This window comes from Falco punctatus, assembly GCF_963210335.1.
Source record: "Falco punctatus genome assembly, chromosome: 4".
NCBI lineage: Eukaryota > Metazoa > Chordata > Aves > Falconiformes > Falconidae > Falco > Falco punctatus.
Genome location: NC_137583.1, coordinates 20742933 through 20762597, shown reverse-complemented (window position 1 = coordinate 20762597; position 19665 = coordinate 20742933). Strand labels below are relative to the sequence as shown.

General features: G+C 40.9%; 1 protein-coding gene across 6 annotated transcripts in view; it reads left to right on the top strand.

The window, feature by feature from the left end:
- The first annotated feature begins 2523 nt into the window (after positions 1 to 2523).
- Positions 2524 to 19665, top strand: part of LOC308063057 (contactin-3-like) — a 138827-nt gene continuing 121685 nt past the window's right edge. For 4 of the 6 annotated variants that reach the window (XM_080385503.1, XM_080385506.1, XM_080385504.1 and 1 more), the window contains exon 1: positions 2524 to 19665. This exon is cut by the window's right edge and continues 14368 nt beyond it. The gene's annotated coding sequence lies outside the window, so the exon portion shown is untranslated. The other 2 variants (XM_080385502.1, XM_080385505.1) reach the window with 2 other exon arrangements.

Here is a 19665-nt window from a genome sequence, read left to right as displayed (position 1 = left end):
CCTTTGTTGTGGGGATGGGACAATGAGGACGGGCATCTCTGTTATATATGTCACACCGTGGGGCCCTACAGGATGAGGCTTTATGGGCTGGTATGAGGCAAATAACCCAGTTACTGATTGAGGATTCAAGGCCAGTTGACCCAATGTTACTAGATCTGTATGGGATCTTCTTGTTGTTATTTCAAAGGCACTGTTAGGATATCTTCTCCTTGTCCAGACCCAGGAAATATTACCTGGGGGTCAAAGGCTGTTTTGGGTCATAATACCTGGCCATACCACAGAGACTCAAGTTCTCCCACTGGAAAAATCTTTCACAGCAGATTTGCAAGCACATGTGGATGTTCTCCCCACGCTGATCACCTGGATGGCAGCCGCCATACCCAGGCCTTATTCTTCTCCATTACCTTACATAGTACGTTAAATATTTGCTGCAGTATATTTGGCATTTGTTGTGAATTTCCTCATGTATCTTACAATTCAGCATTTCCATTGGCTGGATGTTCACTGTAAACACATTAATCATCCTGCATTCTTCTTGGGTCCAGTTGCAGTAGGTACAGGATTCCCCAGAATTAACGTGTATTCAGATACAGAAGTGAAAAAATGTAAGAACATTTAACATTGATTAATTAAACTGTATTAATGTAACAGATGGTGTGTTCTGACACCCACCAGGCTTAGGTTTAGATTTGTGATGCTTTAAAGAGGGATCACTGCTTCCATTTTGATATAAATTTTGAATCTCTGTGCAGTCCACAGATGTTCAACTCCACTTCCCCATTTTGTTTTGTCTTCATCTCATGGTTTGTAAGGACTGATTCAGTCCTGGGACTTGCAGAGGTTTGACACTACTGCCTTAAATCTGAATCCTGGGTAAGGAGCTACTATTTCATTGTATGCAAACAAACCTTAATCTTCAAGAAACAATACAGAATGATTTAGTAGTGAACCTCTTTTCTAATATTAAATTATTAATTATTGTATGGAACCCTTGCTACACTTTGGCCATCTAAAGAGGAGCCCTCTAAGAGTTAAAACAGATTTCTTATTACAAAAATAATTTAGAAGGAAGCAAAACTTTACCTTTACAGTCTTTCTAGAGGGACTCTCATCACAAATGTTATCTTCTTGTTGCCCACTTTGACCAACACCTATGCTTATGTACTGAAATATTGTGAGGTAAATCATCTCTTGCATTTAGATATATGCTTTTGATTGTCTGATATAGAAACAGCTGGCATTGGACTTCTCTAGGGTGCACTAATACCCCTTGTTTCTGATGAGCTGTGCAACACTATCAAGACTGAGCAGACTTTATTTATTTATTTAAGTCTACATCTCTTACTTTCCCTACTGCTGTAACAGCCTATAATTACAAGCTATTAGATTATGTTTATGCAGCCTGAAACTGGCCAAAACACTTATGATCTCCCGGAAGCAGAGTCTCCTCTCTGTTATTATTTCTGATCATAATGACTTGCATGGAGTAGATTTCATTGATGAGATTTCTCCTCCCCCCACCCCGTTCCATCAGTTGCCAAAGGATTTTTAGTATTTCTGTTTTAGCCGGAATTGGGACTAACACTAGCTTGTGAGCATGTGTGTTAGGTTACTTCGTCGGTCACCCAGTCTCACACTCTTCCACCAGAAGTTTTCTGCTTGTCAAAAAAGATGTCTCCAAAACCGGCAGCTTATGTTACTCATCTGTAATTGCTGTTACCCCGGGCACTGTTGGGAATCCAAGGCACGTAAGACGGCAGGTCCCTTACACATTTACCCTCTACCTTTGAATAATGGGTTCATCAACCACTTAGGTATATTTGATAGAAAAACAAAGTAATGAAATAATGGTATCACTAGGGAGAATGTAAGGATAAAGTAATAAGTTTGCTTAAAACCATGGATTTGCAGTGGAGAACAATGTTATTGAAAGCAAAAATGCATCAGGGGCCTTTATGAGCAAGCACTTGTAAGCCTGTAAAACTTGCCCAGGCTTTGCTTTGCGTGATCTTGTGGGTCCTTCTTGCACTGCTGCTCGAGGAGCCGGTGTGACCTGCTCCTCCAGTTGCCCAGGATGACACGTTTTGGCCATGGTCACTTGCCCTTTGCCTCTTACCTTGCTCATCCCACCTGCCTGGGGCACCTGCTGACAGTCTGTGAACACCCTCTGCTCATGGAGAAACATCTATCACCCCCTTTAATATGTCCATGTCTAGTTTTAGGCTCCAGGCTTCTTCCCCTTTCTTTTCAGCCTCTTAAGGCTCAGTGGCACGACTCAATACCTCTCATGATATATATATGTTATAAGCAATACTAGCTTCTTTCAAGATTTATGACATTTAGCTTGCTTTGAGCTCTTCACAGAATTTACAAATGACATAGAAACACAACAAAAAACTGATTTGTGAGCTGGTTTGTGCGATGCTCTACATGTGTTTTTTTTTACTTAGGTGAACCCTTCAGGGCCCCCTTCCGTAAGCTGGTCTTACATTCATTTCTCCCCCTTGCAGTGCCTTCATAGCATCCCTGTCAGTCGATGGTAAACAACTAACAGTTGTGTCATTTCTTAACTAACATAGATCCTCTTACAAGCAGGAAAGCTGCTGAAATTTTGACTAACCCTGGCCCCCAGAGTTGCTTAGTAACTATGAGTGGTTTCCCAGGTGCAGCTTCCAAACACCAACCTTGAAGTCAAGAACAGCCAAACTGCACCTCTAAAGCAACACACAGCTTGCAAATTGCTTCAGCACAGTGCCAGGCAATAAAGTAGCAAATGTCACTTCTGAATTCCAACCAATACTTATTTTGCAACTTATTTCCTGGAATGAAAATAAATAGATAAATATATGTAAAATCTCCCACAGAAAGGGTATTTACTTGTTTTAGTTTATGCTACTTTGGGAAGCATTTGTGGGACATATATAATAAAAAAATTACTCTTATAAGCTGGAATTACTGTAGGCCAATGGGACTAGAGTATATTAACATAGGCTGAATTCCTAGAATAGGATAGAAAAAAAAATTAAATATTTAAATATTCACTTTAGAGTTTGGTTTCTTCTTGGTACCATCAAAGTTTTTTTATCCTAAGACTTCAATCTCTCTAGTCTTTCTGTACTTAAACTCCGTTAAGGAAAAAAGGGCAAATCCCCAGTGTGGCACAACTGGTGGGAAAAGAGGAAAAAGCTACAATGGAGGAGAGGCAGGAAAGAGAATTGGCAGGGCTTAGCTTTTGTCAGAACTGGAATTAGCATCCAAGGCAGGTCTTATGTAAGTGAGAAATGGATCTCTCCATAGGATTACTTAAAATTATTAGGGTTAATTATCTGAAATGAGTAATAAATTGTTGTGTAATGAAAACTCAGTTATGTACTTAATGGCTTAAAATTTTAGGCAGGTGATGCAAGAATGCTGCTGAAGGTAGTTATTCAGGAAGACCATAATAGAAATAATTCCAATTGTTTTAATATGTTTTTCTCTAAATAAAGACAGAAAACAGGAGCTAATAATTCAGATAACTCTGTTAGATAAGCTTGGGAATTGTGTCATTTCTTAACTAAACTCCTCCCATGCAGACAGCTAAATCATTCTGCACTGGTGCCAAAATCTGACAGCACCACTCTGCTGTTCCTGCTCTAAAATGTATCCCTCACAGGATGATTGACTGACAGGGATGCTATGAAGGCACTGCAAGGGGGAGAAATGAAACTATAAACACAAAATACAACTCTTTAAATATGCTATCTTGCATTATATATGTGTTTGAGCTAAAAAAAGCCCACATTTGAACCACATCAGTGTGTTTCTATTATTTTACGCGGAGACCTCTAAGAATTTTTTTTTTTTTTTGAGGATCCAAACCACTGATTCAGTAGGTGTCCTTTGTGCCAAAAGTGACCACTCACCACCAGGTAATGTGGGACATGACTAAGCAGCCTTAGTCATGTGTAGGTAATTCTCTCATCAGCATTCTCTGGTGATCCTGTTTCCAGCAGCGCTGGGGAAAGCAAGGAGCTCCCTGAGGCAGCTGAACCTTGGGCCTCTGCAGAAGGTTGTGATGCAGTGCTACAGCTTGTTAGGTTGCTTTGGATTTATAAGGAACACGTACTGTGTCCCCCAGATACGTGCACTGATCTATAACAAGGACTGTGCTAAGGGTCTGAAGTTATATATCAGTTTATCAATATTAGTTAGAACCTCACGTCTTGATGAATGGGAGCTGTCAGTGCATTCTGTTGTTGGGTTGCAGTTCTGTTGTTGTTTTGGTTTTGTTTGGTGTTTTTTTTTAATCTGCAAAAAGCACGTTGAACACATCAGGCTCTGTGCTATGGCAGCACAGCTTTAAACTGGGGAGATCTCATCGTCGCACCCCTACACAAAAAGCACAGTCTGAGCAGCTCTCTTAGTACAGCTATTATTTTGTTTCTGATATTTACATGGTATGGCTATGTAAGCCCATAAAACTTCCAAAATACAGATATAAAACCCTCAATAGCTTGGAGCCCAAGCCAAGTTCTGATCTGGGTAATTGCATTCTGTCTATTTAAAATTCACATGTCAATTTTCAGTTTGATATTGATTGGACTCTTCTTCACTTTCTTGTACTAAACCATCTGCACGCTTTTAGACAGCAACTGCAGTTTATCTTCCAGGTAGTTGCATTTCAGACCCTGATGCAGGGGTTGGACGAGAGAAGTCCAGGCTGCTTCAGTGCCATCAGCAGTTAGAGTGGCTCCTCAACTGCCTGATGAAGATTGCCTCCAGCCAGCTCTGCTCCTGCTGCTTCCCTGTCCGGGTACCACAGCTGCCTCTCTTCCTCAGCCGGGGAGGTCACCTCTGCCTCCACAAAGGGACCTCAGCTCTGCCACTTCCACTCCAGGAAATGGCTGAGATTTACTTATTTTCAATTTTTTTTGGCACCAAGTCCCTGTAGAAATATGGCCTGGAAGGAACCTTGTGCATTAAACTCTGCGCACTGCTATGCTGGCAGCCCTAGCTTATAAAATTATGCTGTCCCATCCTGATCCATGCTAGGTTGTATTGCTCCCATCACTCCTATTGAAAAGCTGTTCCAGGCTCTCACTATTTTAGTGGTGCAAACTGATCTCAGAAGGCCTAGAACAGCAATCAGGCTTCTTGCTTTTGGACTCTCTCCACCTCTGTATTTCAATAGTCCAAGAGAATTTGCCTAACACGAATGTGAACATTGCTGCAAAAGTAATGCAGAGCTGAAAGGTCCCAGAAAGCCTGGAAGAAAGGTCTCCGAATACTTGATTGGGGAGGGTAAAAGAAAAGATGTATTTTTCCCTTTTATCCTGAACTTTCCATGAAGCAGCCCAGTAAATGCTTCCCACCAGCTCCAGATAATTCATTACATGAAGGAGAAAAATAAGATATAACATCTATTTCTTGCTGAATATACTGCTGATGAACAGTTGCTGAAAAGCTCCTATGCACAATTACAGGGAGAGTGTCCTGGAGCCAAATGTAATTAAAGTTCTTTTGACATTATGGTAAATCCTTAGCAGTAGTGTTTTATGCCAGCTTTCTCCTACTTGCATGCCCATAATGCCCACTGGGTGTGGGGGAGGAGCCCTCCCGTGTAAACTCTCTTGAATACTCACCCTTTTTTGTGATTAGCGTGTGTCAATAACCCTTGCAGGAATCTGCTCGAGCTGCTCAAAGTATGCTTAACTTTGTGCTGTCGTCACTTGGAGTCCTTTTTTAAATAGAAGATGATAATCAAAAAAAACTAAATAGAGCTACATCTCAGCATGCCGTGCCTGGTGAGAGCCGTACCCTTTGGTCTAACTGGGGCAGCCGTTGCTGTCTGACCATCGAGGTTTCCACTGTGAAGCATGGGCACCTGCCTGTCCTGCCCCACCACCACCTCCCCTGCGCTGGGCAAGATGCCCTCAGTAGAGATCCTTCTCCTTGAGCTACGGGGTAACCAGGCCCATATTCTTTACTTAAAACTTGCTGAGATGTACAACATAGTTAATAAGACGTAATTCCCCATATGTAAGCCTCACGTTTAAAATTTGCTGTGAGTCTTCTCTATTAGCGGACTGTGTCTAGCAATACAAGTGCTGTAGTGTTTAAAGCTTTTGGTGCATGTAATTTACCGGGGTTTAAGCTGCTTTTTCTTTTTCTTTTTTCTTTTTTAAGGTGTAAACTGAGGAGAGACAACCACACACCCCGTTCACTCAGATAAGAAATTTAGAAACGCGGTCCAAAACAGAGGACCACGTATAATATTTTAATAATAACAGGTATGACATTTTCAGTGTTATCTTCTCTATGATACTCTATGATACCTATTTATCTTGCAATAAATCTTGGTTCTTAAATATTAATGGTGGGTGTAAATACCGAAGATTTGCAGGCACTGAAATACCTGCAAAAGCAAGATATCTAGCAACGTTCAGAGCAAACTGTCAACTCCTTGATTTGTTTCCCACTTTTATAGCATTTGCAAAAATAAACAAGTAAATATATATGAAAGAAACATGTAGTAAGGTGGCGGGGGGGGGGGGGGGGGCGGGCGAAGAGACAATTCAAAAGCAGAAAGGGAAGTAGGAATAGGAAGCAGCTCAGATAAAACTGCCAGTAACAGACCTAGCAACCTGATTTACTCCTGAAGGAAGCTCTTAACGTGTGCTCTCAGCAGAGTGCAAAGGAGGCGTCACACCTCGGGACGTACGGCAAAGCCTGTGACCAGCGTGAGCTGCTAGGGCCAATGCTCTCTGTTCAAGCAATCTAGATAGCATTTATTTGTATTTCTTTAATTCTTGGATTACCCTGATATATGCAACATACTAATGCTTCTACAGAATTAAAAATTTATTCAAAGGTCGCCTGTAATGTGTTGAAGAGGTGGCCCCAATGGAGCAGCTGCGCTGTGCTGGAACAGACTCTGTCCTGTTGTGAACAAACTAGAACTGGATAGAAAAACATCACAAGCCTTGTTTTTCCTGAAATAAAACAATATTGTGAAATTGTCCCTGAACTTTTGCTTTCTATAGTAGCAGTCCATTAAAAAAAAACAACCAAACAAAAAGAAACCACCAAAACCAAAATAAACAAACAAAAACAAAGCACAGGCCAATTAATGCCTATAGAATAGCTCATTTAAGCCCTGGCAAGCCAAGAAATATACTGATGAAGAGAAAATAAAGGTTGGATTATTGTATGAACATTGATTTACAGCAATGTAGAAGTGTAGTTAACAATGTTATTGCTGAATATCTGAAGGCTCATTTTTGTGCCTTTTGCTATGAACAAAACCCTCAAAAGGCAATTCAAAAGCCTGATATAGGAGACAATCATAACATAATTTCATCCGTAGGCTCAGTTAATGGCTTGCGATGATTGTATGCATTTCCACGGTGATGAGGATGTTTGTGTAGCATATACAGCCATCATAAACCCCAGGCTGGAAGTGGATTGGCTTCCAGTTCCAAAACTGTAACTTTTATTTGCTGAGTTGGCAAGAGGGACACCATTTACAAAAACTGACCTGTCATCAAAAGCAATCTCATGGCTGCTGTGCACCGTGGGGAGCCTGAGTACAGCTCAGGAAAAGAAAGAAAAGAAGGTATTAGGTGTCACTGGCACACTGGATGAAATTCTGTAAGATTTAAATGCTGTTGCCACTCGTTAATGAGATTGTCCTCTTTATTTTATTTCTCTAGAGAAATCATCTGAAATATTTAGTCTGCCAAGGAGCTAAGAAAAAGAGGAATGACTTGTTAAATAACTAATTTTGGTTATTTCTGAACATTTTTAAAACATGCCAAAAAATTCTTAAAAATGAAAGCATCAACAAGACTTTGAAAACATATGTTTTCAATATGTTGTATCTGAAAACTTTTTGGAGAGTGGATGCTTTTAGGTAGGTTAAAATGCTGTGAAAGATGTTTATTCTGAGCTCCCCCATAAAAATTGAAATGGAAATGGATCACCAGTATCGAACAGTGATTTTCCAGACGGATTTGGATTGGAGCAAAAAATGGTGCAAATACCTAAACTACACCAGATGTTTCTGAACAACCCTAACCTAATGACCATGAATAACTGCACTGACAGGTAAGCACAAACAAACTTTGAAAAATTTCACTCTAGTTTGCTTATTTTGGTGAGTAAAATGTTCTAATGAAATAAGTGTGTGCTCATCCCTTACTTAAAAGTTAGCATTTATTTTATTAAAATATGGCATCTTATCTTCACAAACCCGTCAGCTCTTTTCCTCCCATCTCATTTTTTATGAAGCTGCTCTTTCATATATAGCTTTGAATTATTTCCCCTTTCACCCTCAGAGTGAAGGCAATGAAATATGTCAAAAAGATGACTGGAGCCCAACAGGTCTTAACGTAAGTTCTTTTGCTCCACTATAGCAATATAATTTAAATTGTGAAGGAACTTCCTTTTTTTTTAGGGAAAATCTTTATTTTATCAAGAGAAGGAGTGGCGGATCAGAAATCCCTTGATATTGTCAGTGCTCAATCCCATTGAATAGACCCTACAGACTTCTCTAATTATTCAGAAAACATTCTGAGCAGATGTCCACAAAATGAATTATCTGCTGTCTGCCAAAAACTACTTCTGGCAGGCAGTGTATCAGGTAAATAAAATGAGGTTGAAAGCATGAATAAAACATGAATAGAACAGCTTAGGGCATTTTGATCCTCATAAATTCAGAAGCACCAATTGAATCTATAGAGGTGCAGAAGGTAGGGTAGGGCTACCATATGAAAATATCTTGAATGGAGTCAACTTTGGAGGAAACACTCTGAACAAGCACTTCCTCATGTTAATGGTGGTATCGCTGTGCCAAGTAACTGAAAACACTTTGGGGTATGGGATGCCAGCGGTTTTCAGCATCTACCACAGGAGGCAGAGAATCTGGACTTCCAGATTCTCTTCTGAGCCCTGGAAGTCATACGGGCCAGCATCCTGGATTCCTACATGTGGCAGAAGTTGCAGATAACTCTGTAACTCTTGCTTACTCTGCCATTGGCAAGGACGTCCTTGTATCATTGAGCCTCAATTTGAGAATCCAATGAAAAATATTTAATCTCTTGCCCTTCCTACTAGGAATGTGCATGATGCTTCCCTAATTAAGGCAGGCTGTTCTACACCATTAGATCATGAAAACATAGCCCCTACAAAAAGGCTGAACATTGCAATTAGTAAATTTGCAAACAGAAATGCTATCCAGAAAGCGGACTCTAGGTTTTAAAACCTTTACAGCCTTATGTTAGCACAGGTCGTTCCGAGATCACATTTTTAAAAGCTATCTATATAGCATCATTTCAGGCAGATTGCTACAGAATCAAACCAAAGAAAATATCAATCCTTCCAGAGGAAGGAGGTTCCCAAGGACTTTGTATCAAGCTAGTGTACTATGTTCTGGATGCTTTCACTGAATAATAAAAACTTTATAGTACTTTAGGAACAGGTACTGTCCTACATCCATAACAAAATTTTATCATGTTGGAATGCACTAGCTGGCTGTTTTGAAGAGAGAGAACCCATAAAGTGGGGACATTAGTAAGGATGGCAGATCTAAACATCAAGAAATACAAATGAATGATTTTGGCACATGGAAGAGGTTGACAGAGGAGGAGTAGAGGAAAAGATGGGAGGACAGAATGACTTGAAAATTGTGATTAAAAGAAATGAATGGGTAGGTAGGTAACTTCATAAATAATGGACCAGATTTATTCATGGTGGTTTCATTAAAAGCAGTGATAAATTAATGCCAAGCAGAAGTCTGTTTTGACCTATTCAGTGGAACCATTGTAGTTACTAATTCATACAGGATTATACATAATTGGGATGCCCAATTATAACAGTTGAGTTTCAGAAATGACAATGTTCTTTTTCCTTCAGGGATCTGTAATTTATTCCATTACCTTGAACTTGCGTTATGCAATATGCCAAAATAAAATCTGCAAATGTTCTCTTAAATCCTGCTATCTTTGGTTCATACTGTATATGTGAAGGGAACATGTTGAGAGGATTAAAAATATGGAAAAGAATTACCATTTTAATACCTTTGACTCGTCCATGAGGAGACAATAGGAGGTTTTCAGCCTCAGTAAATCCACTTTAATATATGTAACGAGTTAAGAAAAAAGTCATTCCATCCCATTGTTTTCATGAAAGCAATAGCAGCATGGTCTCTGTTAGAAAGGCCAAGATTAGTTTATTTACCAAAGAAATCTGATAGTCTATTTTGTTTTGCAGGGAGAGCTTTCCTTACTGTGTTTTCCTCCACCAACATATTCCCTTACTGCATTAATTTGTGTGAAGTCTTATGCCTCAACTGCTAACAGAAGTGTCTACACTGTCAGAAGCGTGGCTGATGCCATGTTTCCCTGTGCTTTGAAATTTCCAGCATAGAAGCCAACTTTAAGTTTGCCCAATGGTTGGGGTCTTTTTTATGTGCTCACTCTTAAAGCTGATGAGATATTAGGATAATAAGTGTTTGAAGGAAAGAATAATCTATTTGTACAGAACCGATAAAGCTTTGCTATGGGAAACCTTAAGCTCTGAAAAGAAACCTTCCTAGAATAGAGGGTTTTCCAGGGAAGAGAATGTCTGATACATGCCTGGTTCTTTCTGACTCTTACTATCTCATTCCCTTCGTTCACGTGTTGCTCAACCCTGCCTGCTTCAAGGGAGGAATTCTCTTCACGTAGATCATTGAGCAGCAGAAGCTGGAAAAGTTACTTGCTAGGATGTCCTGTGAATGTTGCAGAGGTGGGATAAAAGAGCTATGTGAGCAGAAACGCAACAACCCAACTTATAAAAAATGACCTGTAGAGGGGTTGCCTCTGGAGGACCTCCAAGTATGCTGGAGAATTTTGCATGGGGGTATGCTAGCTGCAGGGTTACACTGCTGGCTTAAAGAGCAGAAAAGAGTATGACAATACGGCTAGCTGGCTGGAACTCAGAGGAGAAAGATTGTTTTTTCTTATAGCTTTGTTTTCGGTATAACATTGCACACATCATTTTGTTTGTGCTTGGACAGTCTCAAATACAGAATGTGCATGACAGTACGTTTATACATTTTCCTGGGTTTGGGGATGATATTAATATCTGTAATAAGTGACAGCGTTGTCTTCTGTTGCTACAGTGAACAGTTTGCCATCAGCCTCTAAAAAAATGACTGATGATAAACCGGAGTGCTTTCCTATGGAATCATGCAGGATTTTTCATATGGGGTCAGCAAGCCTTTAGGCACCTAAGCGGTACAGTAAGTGGTTTTGTTCTAACCCTTTCTGCCTTCGTACAAAGGCAGCATGGGTAGATTGTAAGCCCGGCACAAGGACATGGTTTGTGCTACTGTGCATTTTGTGTAATATGAACTGAAGGTGTCAGTCGTGATGTCACTGGCTCACTCCTCTTGCTGCCTCTGAGTTCAGTTTACAATGAAATGAATTGGAACAAAGCCAAAGATAACCCTGAATGTCAGAAATGGTATCTTTAAAGTGATTCTGGATGCACAGGCAGCCAAAGAAGTTCAGTCCCTCTTAAAAGTCATGATGCAAGTATTGTAATGCAGATTACATCGATTTGCCACCAGTTACTGACAGCTAGCAGGAATCTTTTAAAGATTCTCCACAGTACCCATAGAATAAAAAGCATTCTGCTGGAAAAGGAAGCTGTATTTTCATGCAGATGATCCGTCGTAAAAATAGTATCAATGTTACCATATATGTAAGGCAAAATTCAATTTCGTATAATATATTTTATGACTGTGACAGGATTCGGCTTACAGCATAAACAGTACATGCATTTAAGAACATAAGTAATGCCACCACTAATGCATGCTTAAGTACTTGCTGGTTATTTTTGAGTAATTAATTTATTGCAGAGAGGCAATAAAAATGCTGACTTGCAATATACTGACAGCAAGTTTGCCGTGGTTCTGAACTATCCTTGTGCAGGACTGGTATGCAGGTGTATGATGAATGAGAGTTGACAGGATTCTACAATAAATACTTGAAATACCAAAGCAACGACTACTGAAGCGTAAAAGAAGTACTGTACCAGGCTATAATTCAAAGCAGCATTCCATTTACAAATATAATAAGAGTAATAGAAAAGATTAACTTTCATAGGAAATTACAGTTTGTGTGCCTAAGTGCATGTTTTTATGAAGTTCACTTTCCTACAGGCTTTATGTTTCTGCATCCAAGTTACCAGAACAATTTTAGATTGCAGCTCCACTCAGTAACGTTATGGCACTCTGTACGCAGTGCTCACAAGGACTGCTTCCCACCGGGGACTTGGTTCTTGCAAAGATCTCCGTGTGTTTCAAGCCTAACTATAATCTGAGCACTGTGAAGTGCAGAGTGTGCTCAAACCTTTTATTTGGATGTAAAGGCGCCCACAAGCCTTTGGGTCTGCGCCTGAACAACTGTCATAGCCTTATACACAGATCTGCACACAGGAGGAACGTTCTTCAAAATATGGTTCTGTATGGTGGAGATGGAAGTGGTTTAGATACAATTCAACATTCATCTAATGTCATAAAATGTGCTCTGTCCTCTCCAGCTCCTCATTATTTGAGGACCAAGGAATGCAAAGTGCAGCCTTCCCTCACACAGCGCGATGCACTGCTGGAAAGAATTGCCTGAGTGGCGAAAGCTGCTTCACTTTCTGAAGCGACAGACACAAGCTCAATGAGTGGCCACCACTAGGATCGGTTTCTTTCCTGTTACAGTGGGTACAAATGGATATGAGTTTAAGGGATTTGCTAGCAATCACAGCAGAGACTAAAGTGTTTGTCTTCTGAGTCCCTGGACAATACTGCAGCCCTTCTTCTGTGGTTTTCTTCCTTCTTGATGAAGCCTCACAGCCTAATAACCCTATCTAAAAAAACAAAAAACAAAAAACAAACCCAAACCCACACACAATAAAACCCCAAAACCTCTGAAACAAACAAACAAAAAACAACACAAAAGGCAGTAAGGAAACCACATTATTCAAGTGACATTTAATAAAATAAATAATAAAAAAAAGTTATTATAATGGGAGAAGGAAGAAAACTACATCATAGTTCTGCTTCTTCCTCCTTCCTCTTCAGGAACTTCTGCTCAGTGTCGGAGTTCCACACAGTTGTTTAAAATAACCATCATTAAAAAGTTGCTATCGCATCTCCAACAGCTTTATTTGTGTGTGTGTGTGCTCATAGCCTACCGAAGTCAGAGCAAAACACTGTGAGAAATCTCCTTTGTTTCTGCTTGCAGCTCCAGGAGCAGAAAGCACAGCCTGCTACAGCTGTAATTGCTGCCTTGGATTCCAACTGGCCACTTTCTGGCACTACTCACAAAACAGCTTTATTGCATTTTGAGATCTGATTATTAACTGTCACAAAAGGCTTGGTACCAAAAAGGAGTGACATCCCCAAAGCTAAACATGGGGAAGCTGTCATCTAGAAGATGACACAGTTCTCGTGCTCAAGTATCACAGCTATTTATAATGCCACCGCCATGGTCCCCAGTCGCAGGAACACTGAGATGTCAGAGGCTTGACTGGTGCCGAAGTGGAGGGTGGTGGCACCAAGGGGCACATAACAGCAGGGTGGGAGCACATGTTTTTTTTTCTCCAGGTAGGTTTAACTAGCTGTTGGCAGAATCATAGAAATGTTAAGTTTGGAAAAGAAACGCTATGGTTGGGGTTTACATCCGATTCGAGAATGTGGAACGAAAGGAAGCCACAGGGGGAAAGGGCTCTGCTCCTCAGGCAACAGGTAGCAATGTGCACTGTTGCCCTCGGTCAGCGACGAGGGCTGCCTTGCCTTACACTGTGTAGTCCAGTTAGCACCGCAAAAATTACCACTGCTACTTGTTGAAATAGATGGGTATTTCCTCAGATTTTCAAATAATTTTGTACAAATCTTCCATTTTACACTTTTTCATCTTGCAAGATGTCTTGGACTATCCAAAGTCTTCTATTTTTTGTTTAAAATAAGCAAATAATCTTTTTTAATGCATCTACTTTTAAAAATTTTATATAAAGCTGGTAATTGTGATTTGACTTAACTCCATTGAAAAGAGTGGGCACAAAAAAATAATAATTTGAGGAACTTAAGGTTCCCTATTCTGCATGGAAGACTTTCTTTCATGTTTTTTCATTGTACCGTTTATAGTAAGTATTCCCTTTTTCCCCCAAATAACTACTGAGATAATGACTCTGAGAACAATTTTAAACTTTCTGTGTGACAAAGACATTACAACAAGATTGGGTTCTCTAGCTTAATTGAAAGAAAAAATTAGCTTCCCCTACATTTTGCTGTCATTTTGCTCCATTGTAAATTTTTGCATGTACTCCAGGTAAGCTCCATACAGTTAATCTGTTTTTCAGAATACATAGGTCTGAGCCTGTATGGCTTCTGACTCTGGAACACTGCAGGCTCCAGATGTGCTTCCACATGCTGAGCACCTGCATGACTTCAAATCCAGACTGGAGGTCCTTAATGTGATGGACCACATCTACAACTCTAATAGAGCTGTTCACTGCAATAGATTGGGGCAAATGAGGTAAAACATTATCACTAATTTTTGGACTAACTGCATTAACTCTCAGGATATATTTATAAAGGCTAGAGAGGATATTACCAAAAGACTTATCCAATAGTGAAGGCTTTTTTCCCATCAACTAACTTCTAAGTTTCAAAGTTTGTGCAGTTTAATTGGGGATAGTGGAATCTAGGAGAAATAATTATAAACATGACTACACAGGCAATATGCTGCTATTTAGCACAAAACACAACTGTTTTAGGCTACCCATTTCAACAACACAGAGAGAGAAAATTCAAATAAAATTAACTTTCATTGGCAATTGTGAAAAAGAAGGAAATTTTGAACAAGCTATCAAAGCTTTAATCTAAATACTATTGAGAAGAGCATAAATAAATGAAGCAAGAACAGATCGCCAGCTAAAACCAAATAGCATTATAGAAGGTTAGGGGTTGTTTTTTTCAAGGAAAAGAATTTAATGTCTGAAGTCAAAGTTAGACTCAATCAATACATTCAGGGCTCTTGAGAAATTTTGAAAATAGTTTCCTACTTGTAGTGATTTAGGGCAGTCAGGCATGTAAAAAGATTGAATCGGTTGTGAGAAATCAATGACCTTCCCTCCCAAAGATTCCCACTGAAATGAAAACTTGCCAATTACAAGGGGAGTTTTGATAAGGCCAGCAGGAGAAGGGTGTTCCAGACTCGAAGAAACGGCATGTGAAATGTAATATCTATTATTTTTTGTGCCATTAGGGTGTGAGGCAGAGGCCTGCTGAACATCTTATCTTAAAACGCCAGAATACCTCTCCTGTGGCAGATTAGCAGTGGCGATACAAAGCAAATAAGCAGAGCTTACGCATGCATGTGATAATCACCCTCCATCTACGGGCGACTCTGCTCAGCAGGTAACCGCAATGCTACTTCATTGCAGCCTTTCAAACCTCTTGTCAGACCTCCCTTTGGACGTAATGTTACAAAAAATATGACAATGGGTAAGTTTGTGTTCAACGGGGGGGGGGGGGGGGGGTCAGAACATAAGCAAAGAGCGCTATTTTTCTTAACTTTTCACCATGATGCTCCATCTTTTGTCATGCTACATGTACGGGTCCTGGTCCTTGGGGCTGTGTCTCTGCCAGCAGGTTGGGCATATCTGTGGCCAGTGGGGGGTCCTGATGTCTGCTCCACACCTTCCTGGGGCTTTCACTACAAGAGGGCTAATCCCGTCCCATGGGCTGAATGCCTGTTTCCTGAAGATGTGCTCCTGTGGGGATGTTTTCTGGTATATTTTCATCTGAGAGGAACCAATTTGTGTGATGTGAGAGTGCTCCACAAAGTGAAATGAGGTGTGATATTCGGGGCAAGGGGGGGATTCGGTCAGCGCAAAAGGCGAGTACTGGCTTACAGGGTGGGAAGCACCAGGGTGGTCAGGTCAAAACAAGGAAAACAGGCTGCCTTAACGCTGCGCAGCCCTTTCCCAGCCCTCTCCTCCTCTGCCACTCCCCTCTCCTTCCACTTTAGAAATTTCAATTTGGGGCAGCGTCCTTCCCTGTCTTGCTGCTATGAGCCAAGGTATCTCTTTTACAGTTCTAAAGCACAACCAAGCTGTTGCAAGGCTGGGGACAAAGCTATGGGACCTCAACGTAACCAGAGGTACAGTGGACCCCTGACAAAAACTGCATGCTGTGGCCCTGTGCAAGGACTCAATGATTCCTCCTAAAGGGAAAGCGCATTCTGTCTTCCCCTTGCCTTCCAAGAGCAGTGTTTCAGAGAAAAGCCAAACAGCTGCGCTCACAGGATCTCACAGAGATTCCTAAAAGCTGATAATAAGGTTTGACAGTCATGTCATAATTGTTAACAATGGTATTGGAGATGTGCCAGCAGCCTCACACTCTCACTGCTTCTCTGGGTGAGAGGAATTGCTCTTTGACTGCAAGTCTGCAAACCAAATTTGACATAAAGGGACATTTCGTACAAGAGGAAATACAAAGCAACATATTATATTGTGCCAGATTACACAATAGCCTCTAAAGATGAAGGATGAAGAATGAAAGAGAAGAGACTACAGTGACACCACATTAATATTTGCTATTTCTGCTCTCCATGCGTTCGAACTCATTATGTAGTTAAAGGTTTTAGTAGCCCGACAGAACAGCCTGCTGTAAAGGTTTGGCAGTGGGCAGTTAGGAATGGTCCGCTTACCTACCGCTGGCAAAACCAGGAGGGATTGATTCTGGTCTGCTGATGAAATCTCACCCTGTGAAAAGCCATTGCTTGTTTTCTGTTACCAGCATACTGTACTGAGAAAAGTTTCTGAAAGTGTAATTTCGAGCTCCTTGTACTCCTCTCCTGTACAGCTATTTTTCCTGGTTAACATGCACCCAATAATGTAACTGTCAGAATAAATCACAGCAAATGATACTTTTCCATATGGGTGTCACAAATTTCAAAGCTCAAGGTTCTGGGATTTTTTCAGGCCAATGGAGAGGGCTAGTTCCTTCTGAAATTTGTTGACCCTCAGACAGCCATAACTCTTAGCAACCTTCACTGCAAAAGGAATCAAAATACAGATCAACACTATAAAAAGTGACATATAAGAACTATGCCCTTTTTGCCTGTATTTGTAATTCCTTTTCAATGGCTCTATTAGAACTCCTATAAGCAAGCCCATGCAGATTTCTGCACATTCTGTTAATGACTATAAACTGTTGTTTACCTTATCATGGAAGCTGTCAATAGACCTAGTTAATGAATTTTTTTTTTATTGTCATGAAAATTTTAATTAACAGTTTATTTAACTCACAATCTAATTCCCTAGAGGTCTCAGTAGAACTCAAGAAGATAGATTATGCATATGCTTGTGCTTTCTCCTAAATTTAGATAATTTCTGATCCAGAATTATTACATCAATTTCACAGCACCGTAGATACAACTCTGACCACTCCAGTTATCTGTCTGCTCCAGAATAGAGCAGCCATAACTTCAAGCCATCATAAAAAAGTTTATTAATTTAGCTCCACTCAGTGCTAACCATTTTACTGCAGTGCAACAGAAAGCTAGCTGCCACGTGAAGAAACCTTTAGCTGTTTTTCTCTCGGCTTTCTAAAATTTGCAAGGATGAATAACAGGTCCAATTCAGAATCTGCATGGAAGCTTCCCTAAATCCCTGCAAGAACATACAAGTATTTAAGGCAATAAGCTTCTATTTTCTGAGCCTCAGGAAAGCGAGGGTTGGCTGGGGACCGCCGCAGCACTGTAGCCCTCTTTTTCTCATAATTTCTAAGGGCTGCAAGTTTGTTTGTTTGTTTACACACTCGTTGGTGTGTGCCGTTTCCCCTTGGGCAAGTTTTCATTGACAGCAGTAGCTGAACATAAACTTCCAAATTCACTCTTAAACCACACTCTTCCCAAGATTTCTCACAGTCTGAACATTGGATCCACCTGACTTTCAGGCAAAATCCAGCTGAACGTCAACTGACCGTTGTGCCCTGGGTCCGTACAGCTGCCTGGGATGCTCGACAGCCTGGTAGGAAGGATCAGAGGTGCAGTAAAAAGAGATGCCCCAGGATAGATACATGCTGGTATTTAATGACTGGCGTACCGTGGAGGAGTCCTCTGTGGAGGAGCTGGGGACACCGACCTGAGATGCTGCAGGTCCGAGCCCAAGGAGGGGGAGGGAAGGGGAGAGGAAGCCCCTCACCTGGGCAGAATGAGGGACCCACCCAGGTGAGCAGGCGCCAGAGGCAGGGAGAGGTCTCATCTGGGACTGCCTGGGATTTATCACCCGGTTGCATGTAGCCAGCCCTATATGCCTCCAGCCCGGTTCTCATCCTGCAGCGTTCATGTGACAGAAAATCTCACAGGATTTCCTCTGGCAGAAAGGCTTGGGTTTGGAATGCAAATATCCTCTTTTAATAGGATTGCTTTGTCTGCAGCAAGAATGTTGGTTTTCTATGTTTGGGATAGATTCTGTACTTACCAAAGTGCTGAAGTAAAACAAAATTCCCTGAGATCACAGTAAGTCTGGCTGCTGCAGCAAAACCAGCTATTAAAACTAAGCACGCTTTGCAACTCTGATGCCCACGAGTTCTTTCAGATGTGAAGGTTCTGATGTGCTCTTTGAAAATGTTAGTTGTCATGAGTATTATGATACAATTATACCGATCACTTGTCATTTTATATTACTGCTGGTCAAATATCTAAAACCCCACATTCAAAAGCCTGTCTTTGAATTACAGAAGACAGCTGCCAAAACTGGCAGCTTAAATATCGTAACTTCATCAGCTGTGCATCAGTGTACAGCCGATGCCAAGACTGGAGGCAGCGCTCCCGCAGCCAGGCAGGAATGCCGCCACCAGGGTGGTGCTCTGGGGACCAGTGGGTGCCCCGAATATGTCCCATTGAGGGTGCACTCACTCATATACGGGGAGCAGGTTGGGTTTTCTGTACTGCTTTGAGAAGTCACGTACAACGCCCAACAGTCAGAGGAACAGATGACAAAAATCACTGACCTAGATCATCTGCCGAACGGGTGGAGGAGGGGTAAAAAGGCAACTCCTGTGAATCGCTCCCACCATGGCCAAATCTGGCTTTCGAGAGACACGTACGTTGCCCGGGGTAAAGGCCACACTCCATTTCATAGGAATAGCAAATGTATTTTCCGAAGTCAGAAGGTCCTTTTCTGCACTGAAAATGAACTGTTGCAGTTGACGGGCTGTTACTAGCACAGATGCTTGAGGTTATGAAAGTGTAAAAATAGACTCCTGATCTTTAGGCAAAATACTGGTGACAAAGCAAAATAGAAATGGGAAAAATAATACAGCTTTTCTCAAGTGTAATAAGGAACCAGTGCGGAGCAAATATTTGAAAACTGCTTCAAAGCCGCATAATTCAATGAGCGTTTGCATATTCCAGTCAACTCAGTAGCTTTTAATCAGGCCAATAAGGAAAAGGCAAAAATAGACTGATGGAAATTAGTGAGGTGTAATCAAAATGTATGTACCCGTTTGGACATGGGACACAAAATGGACTTTTTACTTTACACAATGTTTAATGTTCAGACTTTGGAAAATACACATTTAGAACAACAATAAGACTTTCATTGGCAGAGAACATAATAATCTAATAGATTTTG